Source organism: Megalops cyprinoides, chromosome 20 (genome assembly GCF_013368585.1).
Source record: "Megalops cyprinoides isolate fMegCyp1 chromosome 20, fMegCyp1.pri, whole genome shotgun sequence".
Classification (NCBI taxonomy): domain Eukaryota; kingdom Metazoa; phylum Chordata; class Actinopteri; order Elopiformes; family Megalopidae; genus Megalops; species Megalops cyprinoides.
The window spans coordinates 21,754,373-21,768,822 of NC_050602.1; the positions used below are offsets into that span (position 1 = coordinate 21,754,373).

Below are 14,450 nucleotides of genomic sequence, written 5' to 3' on the forward strand. Positions count from 1 at the left end.
GCTGGATGTACTTTGGCCTCGTTTACACAAGTTGACGAGTGGAGGACAAAATACCGTATTCTTGAATTTAAAGGTAGATTTTAAATGGAGGTTGCGGTTGATATGGATAGTCTTGTTGGAGGACAAGACTTGTGTATTTACGAATGACCTTTGGACGGTATAATTCATGAAACACACTTAAGTTATGACAGTGACAGGTCCAACTTCAAAGCCACGTTGTACCCCTGTATACTCTTTATACTCAATTCTCTCTTTCTCTTCCTCTCCTTCGCTCTCCCTGTGTGTGTGTGTGTGTGTGTGTGTGTGTGTGTGTGTGTGTGTGTGTGTGTGTGTGTGTGCGCGATTAAAACTTATTGCTGGCATTTAAGAATCATTTAGCAGTATGTACGTGAACAGTCATCGTTGTATCATGAATGCGCCATTGATGATTTAACAATGTGGCACAAATGAATCCAAAATTAACAGATTCATGCGCGCAGGCAAATAACCTAGGCCCTGTAATCGAGTCTGACACTATAGTGTGTGTGGGCTCGCACAGCAACCGCACGAACCGAGTGTAATGGCTCCATGTGACCACAACAGAGGCAGCATCCGACGCGCGGCGGTCCCTTTAAGAGACGTGGGTTAGTTTTTCTCTTTGGTTATCTAGCTGTATGAGTTTATGTGATATCATAAAGCTAGAGAACCGAATGTATAAACTAATTCTGAGGACTTCGGGAACCGCCACCGGCGCGCGGAGATTCAAGGAAGCGGGGAAGGGGGGAAAGGGTTGAGGGACGCTGGAAGATGCGAGAGGCAGTGTCCGTTTCGGGCGCCAACAAATGCCGATAAAGAGAATCCTGTGGGCGAGAGGGTTTTTCTAACGGAATACGAGCTGCTGGCAATCCGGATATATGGCCCGGAATGCCTGTCAAAAGACGAGTGGAAAACAGGTCAAATTTGAAACCGTTTCAACCGGAGGCAGGCAGTCTTCATTCAAACCGCTATGTAAATACGCGATACAGTAAGGAGGAATGTGTGAATATCTCGATACAGGGGCCTTATGGAATGCACATGAGTGTTTTGCGAGACATTGCTTTTGCACAGCGTGTAAATGTGCATTTTCAGTATAGCTATACGTTATATAATTGTTATAATTGCGCTATTGCTATACGAAATGTTGATGCGTACAAATGGTTAAAAGGAACGTTTCGACTGATTGGTCCATGCTCAGGAGTCACGTGTTTTGGCAAGCAGCAGAATTAGTTCTTGCGCGTGCTATATCATGCAATATGGAAAATACCAACGGCATTAACGTTACCTTTGCTTCCTGTAACCTCTGATGGCTGTTTTGGTGTTGGTGGTGCTTAAAAGACCGAAAAAATACTTACTTTTCTTCCCTTTACGACTTGTGTGAAAAGTTGACAGCAGGATAAATTGAAATATGATCACAGAACTGTTCTAGTTCAAGTAAGAACAACATTACAGCAATTTATATTTTTTATACAATGAAGATGTGATGATGACATCAGTTGTGGTGCATGTCACAGTTGTATGTATATATATATATATATATATATATATATATATATATATATATATATATATATATATATATATATATATATATATATATATGTATATAGGGGCTAGAAATTAGTGTGTGCAGATTTTATGTGAATGTGTTGGCTATACTAAACACAGGCACTTGCGTTGCACCATGTTGGTTTTTAGCATTGGTCCTTGACCACTCACACGGAAACAGGCATATTTATTTTCATATTGTCTTGAAGCAGTTTATTTTCATTCCTTTGCGGCCTTGGTTTTCGTAGGTGTTAGTTGTTCTGCGGCACAACACAAACAGCTCATTTCACATGCTGGTGTAATGAAGTCAAACGTAGATGTCAACACAGTGAGGTATTCACGTATTTGCACATAGAAACAACAAAATGTTATCTGTCTATCTATCTATCTGTCTGTCTATCTGTCTCTATCTATCTATCTATCTATCTCTATCTATCTATCTATCTGTCTGTCTATCTATCTACCTGTCTATGTATCTATATATAAATGTATTACAGACTGCTTGCTGTCTATGAATTAAAATAAATATACTGAAGAGTTGATGTGTTAGGGCCAGGCAAGGTACGCTTGGTATGCACTGGCTTCTTTGGATCGCAGATTGAATGTTAGCAATTGCAAAGACATCAAAGACACACACACACACACACACAGGCACGAGAGATCTTTGGATTGTTGGGTATGCAGATGCATTTCAGTGCTTTTGTACTTTTACTTCTCACCAGATTATAGAGCTGTTTGCTTGGCAATGAGATAATGGCACTGCCTCAACAAGGACTTTTAAGACTGTGTGTCGCCGGCACGTCTCTCAAGAATGTGCGAACTTCAGACATTTTGGAAAATGATCCCTGGCAATGTTGGGTGGGTAGGCCGGGGGGGACACAAAGATAGGGTGAAGATGGGATGCCACATTCAGACGGTTTTCGGGGTGAGTTTAAAAAGTGTCATTCTTCAAATATTATCCTGAAATCACGTGGTGAATCAAGGGCTGCCATCAACAAAATGTAGTTCTACAAAAATTTATGTGAATATATACTGCATTTTAATACTGCAGCATCAGGGTGATTAGTCTCCTTGCATCACTCTCAGCCTATAGCAGGCAGGGCTATTATAGGTCAATGCTTGTACCATAGTATTGGAGGTGTTGTCAGGGGAACTTGTTTAAATCCATCTCAATTTTGCATTTTTTTTGTCATGGCAGGGATCTGATTTTGGACGAATGTGTATAAGATGAACTATGTGTATATATATATATGAGTGATCTCAGGTGTTTTGGTACACAGACACACAGTGACCATGTATCTACTTTCTATCAACATTGTTTCTCAGCCACCGTATTCTCAAAAAGCACTGTGCACTGTGCACTGTACTAATAGATTAACAAGTGTAAACCTATCACATTAAACAAGGGATCACAAGAACAATATGTTAAATACTTTAATGGATGAATATCTGGATAACTGATCAAATGGAATTCCAACCTGTTAACCTTCTGGTTGCAAGATTTCCCACCCTGCTGGCTGAGATAAAGAGCTGAATTGTGAAATTATTTGTCTCCATTAGTCCTGTAGTTCAGTGATGTAATGCAGGAATATTAAATCAGAAAAGCAACAATAATAGTGATTGCTTCTTAGCTCACAAGAGAATCCCCATAGCAAAATCCAGATTCAGTCTAACCTTAATATAATTTACATAACCTTGACTAAAATTATAAGCAAGTGTTAGTTTTTTATTAGAGTAGTTGGTTTCTCACATGTTTGTGAATGGCTTCAATAACTGATTTTACGGCAGTCTGTACTGTTTGTATTAAACTGAAATAGAAATCAAGCAGTCCACACTGTGGCTAGTTTGAATTTGGGCCTAGATCCCTGCTTGTTGGCAACATACTGTTGATGCAGTCATATTCTTGTCAGTGATCAGTGGAGGTGAACCTCACTCTGTGGGACCTTCCTCACTCTCCTTATCTGATCAACCTATGGAGATATGCCTGCCTCTGACTAACGCTGGGATATGTGATCTCACAATACAGGCCGTGCTTTGGTTGCTTTTGAGTCCAGCCACCTTTCAGCTTGTCTTGGATATTAAGGATCATGTGTTATACACTGAGATTAGACAGGGTGAGTACATTTAAAAGCATACCACATGAGTCTAAAGGCTTCTTTAAAGATTGTTTAAGGAGAGCATGCATTATAACTAGGGTTAACTGGCAATGATCTGCAATCGGAGGCTTGTTTGAGATTGGGATGGCTATGTGCCAACATGGTTATATGTCTGTGCTGACAGACAAACCCTAGGCATTGCTCAGCACTTGGCCTTGCGCAGCCAGTTAAGTTGAATTCCGTAGTAAGGCTCTGTGGTCAGATGCAATGCCATCATTGTGTGTGATAAAGCACACTATGTCACATAAAACTATATTCTGTTGTGAGAATCTGTATAGAGTGATCCTAACACCTGCTGGACAATTAATGTAAAGAAAAAAAAACTGAGAAAAGAATAATAAGCGCATAAATAGGCCTCTAGTCAGTCCTACCACTGCTCTAGACAGCTGACCTGAAAATTTTGTTTCTCAAAGTTAAGGAAACAAAACAGTTTGCAGTTACAGTGAGCAGAGGCCTAACCCCAGTCTTATTACAGACTGTACCCTAAATGAAGTCTCAAATGGAGATCCTAAAGCGCTTGAAGCCTGCTGTAATCCCTGCCTACTGTAGTCCGTGCCATACCGATGGCTCACAGTGTACTCAGGCTTTGACAGGAAGAAGAGAGGATGTGTCAGAATTTAGATGGGTTGTAGAGAGTTTGGACAAGGTTGGGGTTGCATCTGGGGCATAAGAGTGTGTGTATATATATATATATATATATATATATATATATATATATGAGTGTGTGTGTGTGTACTGTAACTCCCATCTTAAGGTAGGAAGGAAGGTGTCCTCCCCTTAATGTTTGCATGTGGAATGCTTGGTTTTCACTGCAGATGCATATAATTCATGCATTGAACTGTGCTGAAGTGAGTTGTCAAGTGTGCCGTTTCATTAGTCTGAGAATTCTCAGCATAGGGTAGAAACACAGGCTTGCATTTTTGTGTGGGCAATGTAATGGCTTTTTGAAATAACCCGTTGTTGCTGGGCAGGCTACCTGTGCCATACATAGGGTCAGATTCAATCTAAGTACAATGCGCTTTTGTGTTTTCCATTTAACAAGGGGTTACATTTTTATCAGTCTTTGCATTATATTTTCATTAAAGTATGTGACCTCTGTGCTCATGATGTTTTGAACATCTCTCTCTCTCCTTCTGTCTGTGTGTGTGTGTGTATGGATACACAGCACTTGTTTCAATTTATCACTCAAAGTTAAGTAGTAACCACATTGTGGTTTGAATGAATCTGGGGCCTAATTACTGAAACAAAGGAGCACAATACTTAAACATCCTTGTTTATTCTGTGGCTAATGGCGCTCCATGAATGGTCCATTGTGTTAGGACAGCATCATACAAAAGGGAGGCCCAAGATGACAAGATGACAACAAAAGGAGTGCTTAGAAAAACTCAGCCAATGGGCAAATCTGTCTGCCTCCACTCATGTCAACCACTTCAGCTACTCACTACTACTATTACTTGTTAGTTAAAAGCCACGTTACTTCATTTTACAAGCCAGTGCTAATTCATCTTACAAGCCGATGCTAATGCAGCATCTCTGGGACTTACAAGCCTTGTGCTGCATCATTATTTTATTTTAGTTTTATGATAAAAAACAGCTACTGAGCTGAATTCACTCCCCTAAATACCTCTGTAGGAATGCATTGCTGTTGTTATCTCAAGCACAGATTTACAAATATTAGAAATTGTGCTCAACGAGGTGGGAAAAATGGGGGTGAGCGTGTGGCCCGTTAAAGTTTGAGAAGCACTAATATACAGCCTTATCCTTGCTACCCCCTAGACTGGCCTCTAGCCCTGTCCCGCTCTGTGAGCGAGCATTGCGCGCGTTCCAGAACCGAACCATTAGAAACCACGGAACAGAGCAGGAATATAGTATACAAATTTAATGTCACGTAAAATGGGGCCCGAGGTTTTAATGTAAACCATTCCACTTATTACGACATAGTGATTCTGTTTAACCGTTAATATTACCGTTTTTAGGCCTACAGTACATTTTTAACAGTAGGCACGTGAGGTAATATTTTAGATGCTTTTCACTAAATTCAAACTGTCAATGTCAACGGCAAGAAAAAAGTATATTATGTAATAAAGAATATCTAGCTATTTAATTTTTTGTCTGAGCTTGTGAAGTCTGACATTGGTAGCTTAGCAACCGCCTCTGACCCGTGTAACGAAATAAAAGAATGAAAGCTTGATGTGCGATTGTGGCTTTTTTAAACCTGTGTAGCATGCAGCCTCTCTATTAGTGCAGCGGATGAAAGAAGTGCGGTTTAATGTAAAATACTTTGTCTCTGGAATAACGTTAATGGCGACCTGTTAACAGCACAAACAGCAGTCTCCAAAGGGAGAATACACTGAACAAAGCGAGTGAATAATGTATCTGTGCAGGCTGTGACACTCGAGTATTAAAAAGGAAATACTAGAGAGAGGGACATATTTTTGGGGGCTGATATTTTGTATAATTCACACAGATTTTAATTGTCCAGAAAGCTAAAAGGACCAAATCATACCAGACTCGTTCCTTGGGGTATGATTTGGCAATGTGATTTTATGAAATCGATGATCCCCCCCCCATATACGTGTCAAATTATCTGTCGTTTTTTCACGCACTGGGGGCGGCCTCGGTTTTTAATTGGGTTTATGCGACGAAACGCTTGACTTTGGTTATAAAATGTTATTGTGTGCATGTAATTAAAATAAGGACGGCTAGCTGTCTTACCACGTTAGTGAGAGATGGACAGCTGCGACCGCTCAGAGTAAACAACGGGTCTGGGCATTTCTGATGAGATGCTGTCCCAACGAATCCCCCCACTGAGTAATTCCCATAGAAATACTGTATCAGTACACTTTCATTGTGTTTGACAAATTTTTTTTTTACTCGATTATATTAAGGATTTTTTTCCTCAAAAATGAATGGGCCTACTTTTTTTTGAACAAGTAGTTTGTTGTTGTTTGAAGCTGAGTCATTATTACACATTTTCATTTATTTACAGACATTATTTATATTTATTTTTATATAGACCTGTATCATCTATCCGTACATTATTTTTATTTATTTTTTAATAATGTGAATTGTAGGACTGCGATCTTTCGCAGTACAGTATTGTAATGAGCCCTGCAAGGATGGGCGGACAAAAGCGTTATGTCATGCATTAGGCCTTAGCATCAAAATATTAAATAAACATCCCAATGTTTTTCTTCATTCCTGTATCACCCTGTCTCTTTCTAAAATGCATTAATTTCTTCTATCGTAAAGGGGATCATAGCGTCAGAAATTAACTTAAAGAACAAAAGAGTTGAGTGTTTAGGACAACACTCAGAAACAGTGGGGCATAAAGCTCAAATAACGATTTAAAAACATTTTGAAACAAGGAACTTAGTAACAGCCTTGGTTGTATTTTGATGTTAAAATGGACTCTATATGTATTCGTGAATTTGATTTCGTGTTGTAAGTATACAATTACTTTAATGTTAATGTTACCGTAAGGTGTATGTTTTACTGTAAGGTTAGTTTTTATTTTTTAAGACTGTGCTAAACGCAACGTGCTGTTCAGTTCTCTTTAATTAGCTATTTAGTCTTGAGTTGATTAACTTTAAACAGTTTTATTCACGTTCTTTGCGTGGACATACTCAAAATATACCCTTTCGTGCCGTGCTTAAATTATTGCACTGTACCTCACTTTTATACGACTGAAATAAACGGGGGAAATAAATACTGTTTATTTTCAAAATTATATTTCATAAGATTTCCCGGGGAAGTTTTTAAAACATCTAATTATTGTTAACTTGGGATAGTATCAACATAAATATTACATGAGTAAATACCATATATAGGAAAATATTGAAGAGAGTCGGTTCAGCATATTTACCAGTTTTAAAAAATTAAACTGCTTGAGTGAACCGAATGAAATATTTTAAGTTTTTAAATTTACTTTCGATCTGAATGTTTTTGGATGACCTTTCCAAATCGACACGATTACTGCTATTTTAAACCGACCGTCTGCATTCTTATGTGTTTTGTTATTTTGTTTACGCTTTCATATGAAATGTAATAAACAAAGTAAAAATCTTTCAAAATGACAAAATGTAAACGCTAACATAATTACCAAACTGACGTTTTAAACGATTAATGATATACTTTAAACACACGAGTATCATATGTTGTTTCAAACATATGATACTCGTGTGTTTAAAGTATACATACAATGCATGTATGCATCTATGCATATAGACCAAACAACAATGCCGGTCCTAATTTAAACAGTGATATGAGCATATATGGTATGGGCCTGTATTTATGTAGTTTTGATGTATATTAATGTTTACCCTGTCAAACGGCAGGCACAGGGTTATATGGTTATAATTAGACTTTTTATTTGGCACTGTCACCTGAAAACAAGCCAAATGAGTATTTTGGCAAAAAAAACACAGAAGCGCAGATGCACTCTTTGGCCATAATAACCATGATGAAGCTTACTTCCTGGGAAGTATGGTGACCAGTTGAATCAGAGGTTGGTATGTTTGCACTGGTTGTGCAAACATTATATGAATTGTTGCCAATAGAGTGTGTATGTACGTATGTATTAGCATCTCTGTTTCCTTGTTACATGTGTGAAGGTGGGGTTATGCATGCACAAGCATTTGTGCATCTTAGGTGTGTGTGTGTCTCTGTGCACATGTGTGTGTCAGAGAGAGGGCTTTAAAGAGCTCCTTTAATTGCTTCGAGATTTTACATTACTCTCACTTGTCTCCCATTATGTAGCAGAGCGCTGCTATCCTAACCGATTGCATGGATTTCAGCCTCCCAGAAAGTACAGTCCTCCCATTGTACTATACTCCCACCTCCACTCTGCTGTACTTCATTACGCTGCACTATACTCTGCTATACTCCGCAATTCCTCCGCTCCATTCTGCTGCAAACGTCAGCTCTATTGTGATCACTGAGCTGTTTGGTATTGCAAATTTTATTTCAATGTGCTGGTAGGGTGGGGACGTTTTCTGCCTATGCTGAAATCCAAACCCTTGTTGACTCTGTTTCTTTATTGTTATTTTGTATTGAAGAAAGAAGATGGACGTTGGGACAGTAGCCCCTTCAAGCCCCACCGAGTGTGTGTGGTTGTGCAGGACCCTTTTACCTCCACCAGGGCCCCACCCCCCCACTCTGAAAAAACAGCCATGCCACCACAGCTGGAGAGACGTCTTGCTGCTGCTCGTACCCTTAACCCTGCTTCACGAGGTGAGATCATACTGCTGTTTATTCCCAAGGTGTGTGTGTGTGTGTGTGGGGAGCATTATTTAAGAGAGTGGTTTAAGGGGTCTGGGGAGGCTGGGCTACCTGAACCCCCCCCCCCCCAAACCAACCCACCCACCAACCCCCTGTTCTGTGTAGACTCACAGTGAAGGTCTAGACCAGGCTCAAAGCTCCTGCGGTCTGGATCAGAGGAGACTTACTGAGAGAGTAAACAGGACACACACCATGCCCCCCCCCCCCCCCCCCCCCCCCCCCCCCCACACCACCACCACCACCACCACTTCCCCATCATTGCATAACCAGCACACCTCCAGCTCCAATTCCGTCACCGCCATTAAAGTGCACCGCTAATGAATGAGAGTGAATTTACTGTGGATGCAGTTACCTCCTGCTGGTGCCTTTGCCTGTGATTTATTATTTTTAAATCTGTCACTCTCGGCTTAAAGGGCACCTAATGCTCTAAACACGCTTCTCTTTTTACTTTTTAAAAATTCATCTTGTTCCTCCCCCCAGTTTTACACAACTGAAAATGGCTTCATACCATTAATCATGTAGAGCTAGAAATAATAAATCTGATACACAATCTTGTCATACACAAGATGCGGAAGTTGCAGTCCTGGTGTGTCCCAGAATCTACATTACATTACCCACCCACCCACGCCCAACACCCTACACCCCACACCCTGACTGTCCCTGTTCACCCAAATCACCCTACCTCCTACCTACACACCAACCTTACTGCCACCCAAACTTATTTTCTCTTCATGACATATCCTGTTTGTTTCATTTTAAATGATGATAGTTAACTTTCACTGTTAAATTCTTTTCTGTTCTTTTTCATAATATTATGGGCTCATTATGTTTACCCAGCATTACACAGGCAAAATCATAACAGAGCATATAGAGGCCTAGAGATGTTTTACTCATCACATGAATAAAAAGGCAAGATAGGCCTCAGTTGAATTTCTTTGTAGTAATGGTTGATTTTTACCATTGATTTTATTAGTTCTACTTTAGTGATGCTTGTTGGGTTATGAAGCCTAGTCCTCAGATCTGTAACATCTTTGGCACTCCACACCTCTGTTAAGTTGGAAAAGTTGGAGTCGCTGCCCGACTCAACAACCTGACCTTTAAGATCATCTCCTGTCACTTTTCTATGGTAGATTTGGATAGATATTACCCATTCTTTTTTTTGATATTTCATCTCTCACAGTAACAACCCATTAAAACAGTATGTTGCTGAAATAAAACAGCAACGTTTTTTGCCACCGTATCCTTATAATGAGAAGGTGTATGTGATGTGGTAATAACAAGCTTCCCATAGTTTTGTGTTGAGAAAAAAAATCGCTTCACAGCAAAAATCCTCTCTGTCACCTTGATCCTGAGAAATGCTGGTATTTTTTTTTCCACACTGCTTCCTCACTCTCTCCCTCTCCTCTCACTCTCATGTCTTTTTCCTCCTTTTAAATAGTCTGATCCAATTTGTCAGGAACTTCGGTTTGGGTGGATAAGGTCTTGGGGTAGCCATTTGTGTAATCTATATTTGAATTCCTTTGTCCCATGCCCTTATCCCTTTAGGTTACCCAGGGTGTGAGGGACGGGCGGATTTTGGCAGCGTCTCTGTGTAGGGTGTACTCATGTGGAAATACTTTGAGGGTGGCTTAGTCCCTCACCATCTCAGACCCCCCACCTCCCCTAACGCCCGATCCCCCTTTCCCCTCTGACCCGCCCCACACCCCCCCTATCCCTTCCTCAAACTCACTCCAGTCTCAGCCCTGGCCGCACAATCTCAAGTCGGAGTTCAATGCCGTCTCTTCTCCCAACCCCTTTTCTCATTTGTCCTTTTCTTGTTTTGTACGTGGAAATCTCCCTCTGCCACGTTGCATCAGAAGAGCATGCCCTCTGTTGCCAAGGGCAACAAACCGTTTGGTAGTAGTTTGAATGATGGCGTGTTTCGGTGAAATACAAAACAATGATCATGATTAGCGCTGGAGCGTTACAGGCAAAGTCATGTCTCAGTTTTTTTTTTCTTTTAAACTTGTGTATTGTTTGTTGTTAAGTGAATACCCCTTTTTTGTAGTGAGTGTATGTTTGTATGTGTAACCCAAATAGATGAGAGTAAAACTGTGACCTGAACTACGTAAAGGCCACTAAATTAGGCTCCCTTGAGGGTCATTTGTGTTAAGATGGTACTGCAGGTGGTTCTGTGTCAAAGTAAGACTCAGGGAAATTGCTTTGCTGAATGAACCAAACGTTTACAAATTTCCCACGAAAGAGTCTTGATATAGCAAGCCACTGTCCTTAGTGTTTATGTTCAGATATTTATAGACTTATTTTTTTTCCAGAAAGTTTTAATTAATCTCAAGCCGCAATTACGTTAAATGGTCATTTTCCAGATGAGTTACTGATCGGCTTTAGAGATCAGTCCCTTGGTGTTTTTAAATGCAGATGGTTCTGGTCACGTGTCGTAATATCAGGAGGTTGCTGTGGTCTGTAGTGCAAAAGCTGCCGGGGCCAGAAGAATCAGTGGCTTGAGAACATGGCTTTTTAACCATAAGGTTTGGGGATTTGAGGTGTGACACAGTGCTGTGGGAAATGCTTCAGCCATTGTCTGAGAGGATAATATGTTAAAATGCGGAGGAGTTTGGTAAATAAATATATATGATGTGCCCTTTTCCTGCTTTCTGCAAGGAGTTGCAAGCTTAATCATCATCTTTGTTGTGCAGATTCCCCCCAATGGGCATCTTGAAGGAACTATACCGAGGCGAGCCCTTTGGACCGAGACAGGGAGAGAACACCTACAGAAAAGGAAGTCAGGGAATTATTTGTGGGGTGGGATTGGGGGGGGGGGGGGGGGGGGGGTGCAAAAAATTGCTTTTCTTTAAGGCCAAGAAAAGAAAAACATTGAGTGACATTGGCCTAGTTCTAAATCAGCATAGTGGTGTAACCCCAAGGAAAAAAAAAAAAACTGCATCTGAAAATTTCACAACAGTAGACGAGAGGAGAGCTGAAACCCTGTGGCTAACATCCATACGCCGCTGACATCTTTTACCCCCCTCTCTGCCTAGCTCTAAGCTGGGCTCCGCACAGACGCCCGCGTCGTTTGCAGGGTCAGCACCGTATCTGCACAGTAGATTGATCGATGCAGATGCGTTTCGGATGGAAATGCAGGCAGACCAAAGGTGGATATTTAACAAACCGATAGCTAAGAGCAAACAAAGCCAAAACGCCAGGGGAACGGGGTACGTGTATCATTCCTGTAAATGCTGCATGACATTGGGTTTGTCACCGACCTGCATCCTCATGTAATCATTTGCAAAAAGGATGCAGTATTATCTTAATCCTCTTTTTGCAGGAAGACTTATTTTCAGGCCATTTTTAAATATCTGTTGAGTTTAGAAACCCCCTTTGTTTAACATCACCTGTAAACGGACCACAGACCATAGATCGCTACATGGCATATCTGTCATTTGTAGCATGGAAGGAATAGATAAATAACACAAGTGATCTAACCATACTAGCTGTGGTTGGGTGCATTTAGGTGCATTGAGTGGTTTCAGATTAGCAAGTTAACACTGGTCTGGGAGTATTGTTAGCCTGGTCTGACACTGTTGTTCATTTAACCTGGAGGGACACACTGCAGTTCTCTTGTGCTGGAAGTCGCTCTGGATGAGTGTCTGCTAAATGAATGTGATGTTAAGTGCAACTGTCTCTGAGAGTGGAATTTCAGTTGTAGAAATCCCATCTGTGCTGGAGGGATTTTGGTTTTGGGGTGCAGTAGTGGTTGCACTCCATTCAGTTCGGATGAGGAGAGGGCCTCCTCTCTGGGCTATGCACCCTCATCACTGCATGCCCATTGCATTCTGGGTAGCTGCCATTCCTGTCTACAGTACATCAACATTATCTACTCAGGGGTGCCCTGTTCTAAAAGGACACCTACAAAGGGCTATAAAAGTGATATAAAATACAGTATATGCAGTATGACAAAAATAAGATTACATGTTCCAAAATATAAGAATGCATATTAATACTCCACACACATTTTTAGGAATAGTGACATGAAATGAAATTATATTTGTTTAGCAGACACTCAAGAGCAACTTACAGCGTTTACAATGTTTACAGGTTATCCATTTATACAACTGGATATTTACTGAGGTAATTCGGGTTCAGTACCTTGCTCAAAGGTTCAATAGCTGTGGCCCAACTGCGATCAAACTGGCAGCCGTTGGGTTGAACCACTGCACCACAGTGCTGCTTACAAGGAAACTGGCAGGTGGTATTACATAGAAATGGACTTGTACCTGAATAATACCTCCTTATTCCAAGTATACACCTATTTTTATTGTAGCCAGCCTTTGTTCTGAGCATGTGACTTGCCAATATCTTCTGAAAGCTTATCAAATTAGCATTCAAAAAATGTGCAGCACAGCTGTTGGTAAAAGTTGGTTTAAATCATTCCCAGTGCATTATGCAACTTGATAGGGAATAAATCTTCTTAAATGAATTCAGTGAATGAGTGTTGCAGTTGGGGGGGGGGGATCAGGGTGCACCATGGGGAGAATACCGCTGTATGTTGACATAATTTAAAGTCTGTCTGCTGCAAGTTTGGGAGAAAGAATACAAGTGTGTGTGTGTGTGGGTTGGGGGGGGGGGGGGCAGTCAACAGAAACCCACAAAATGTCTCGTATCTGAAATTAAGTTGAGTTTTTTTTTTAGGTGGGGTGGTGGTAAAATGTCAGACAGGAGTGCTGCTCCCCGCCATTCCAACGGCTCTAGATTTTCAGATGGCAGGAAAAGTGTCAGGGCCTTCAGCGGCAGAATAGGCTTCTTTTGGCATTTCTATGCAAACTAGTTCTTGAATAATGAGGTGTATTTATGAAGGCAGGGGAGTGTGTGGGGGGGGGGGTTCGTCTCTGAAAGGCGGCAGGCTGGTGACTGAATGGGAAAGAGGGAGGGGGGAGGAGAGGGGGGGCGGCAGGCCCCTCATTGGTTCAGTGTAACGGCCAGAGCAGCTGTGAAAGGAGGGCTCCTCTTTTTCCCACGCCCAGCGCGACGCCGAACACTGCTTCAGCCGGCCAGGGTCAAGTCACATCGCTAATATATACACAAGGGCCTGTGTACTTATTCAGTACATTCAGCCCCGGCTCATTTGTTTTATGTGCCTGCACTCAGACAGACGCATACCCGTATGTGCGCGTGCACGGTCTCTCATACGCACACACATACGCACACACACTCATACACACACACATACACACACGCACACGCTCACACACACACACACAGACACCCTGACGATAATTTCGATCACACTGGAGCCATTGTTCGGATCTGGCCTGATATTGTAAGTTGTGACCAAGCTGTCTGAGAGCAGACACACAGATCTCGTCCTTGACACTGAGACACCTGCCACCCCCCCTTCAATGCCCCCCAAGGGACCACCAAACTCGCTTTGTGGGAACCAGTAACTGCCGTCCTAAG

The 14,450-nt window shown here is 41.4% G+C and overlaps 1 long non-coding RNA gene across 1 annotated transcript in view; it reads left to right on the forward strand.

Annotated features, from left to right (window-relative positions):
* LOC118796159 overlaps positions 1–14,450 on the forward strand; it is a 53,196-nt gene that overhangs the window by 12,131 nt on the left and 26,615 nt on the right. The window contains exon 2 of the long non-coding RNA XR_005005842.1: positions 8,777–8,951. This is a non-coding gene — a long non-coding RNA (uncharacterized LOC118796159). The remainder of the gene's footprint in view (positions 1–8,776; positions 8,952–14,450) is intronic.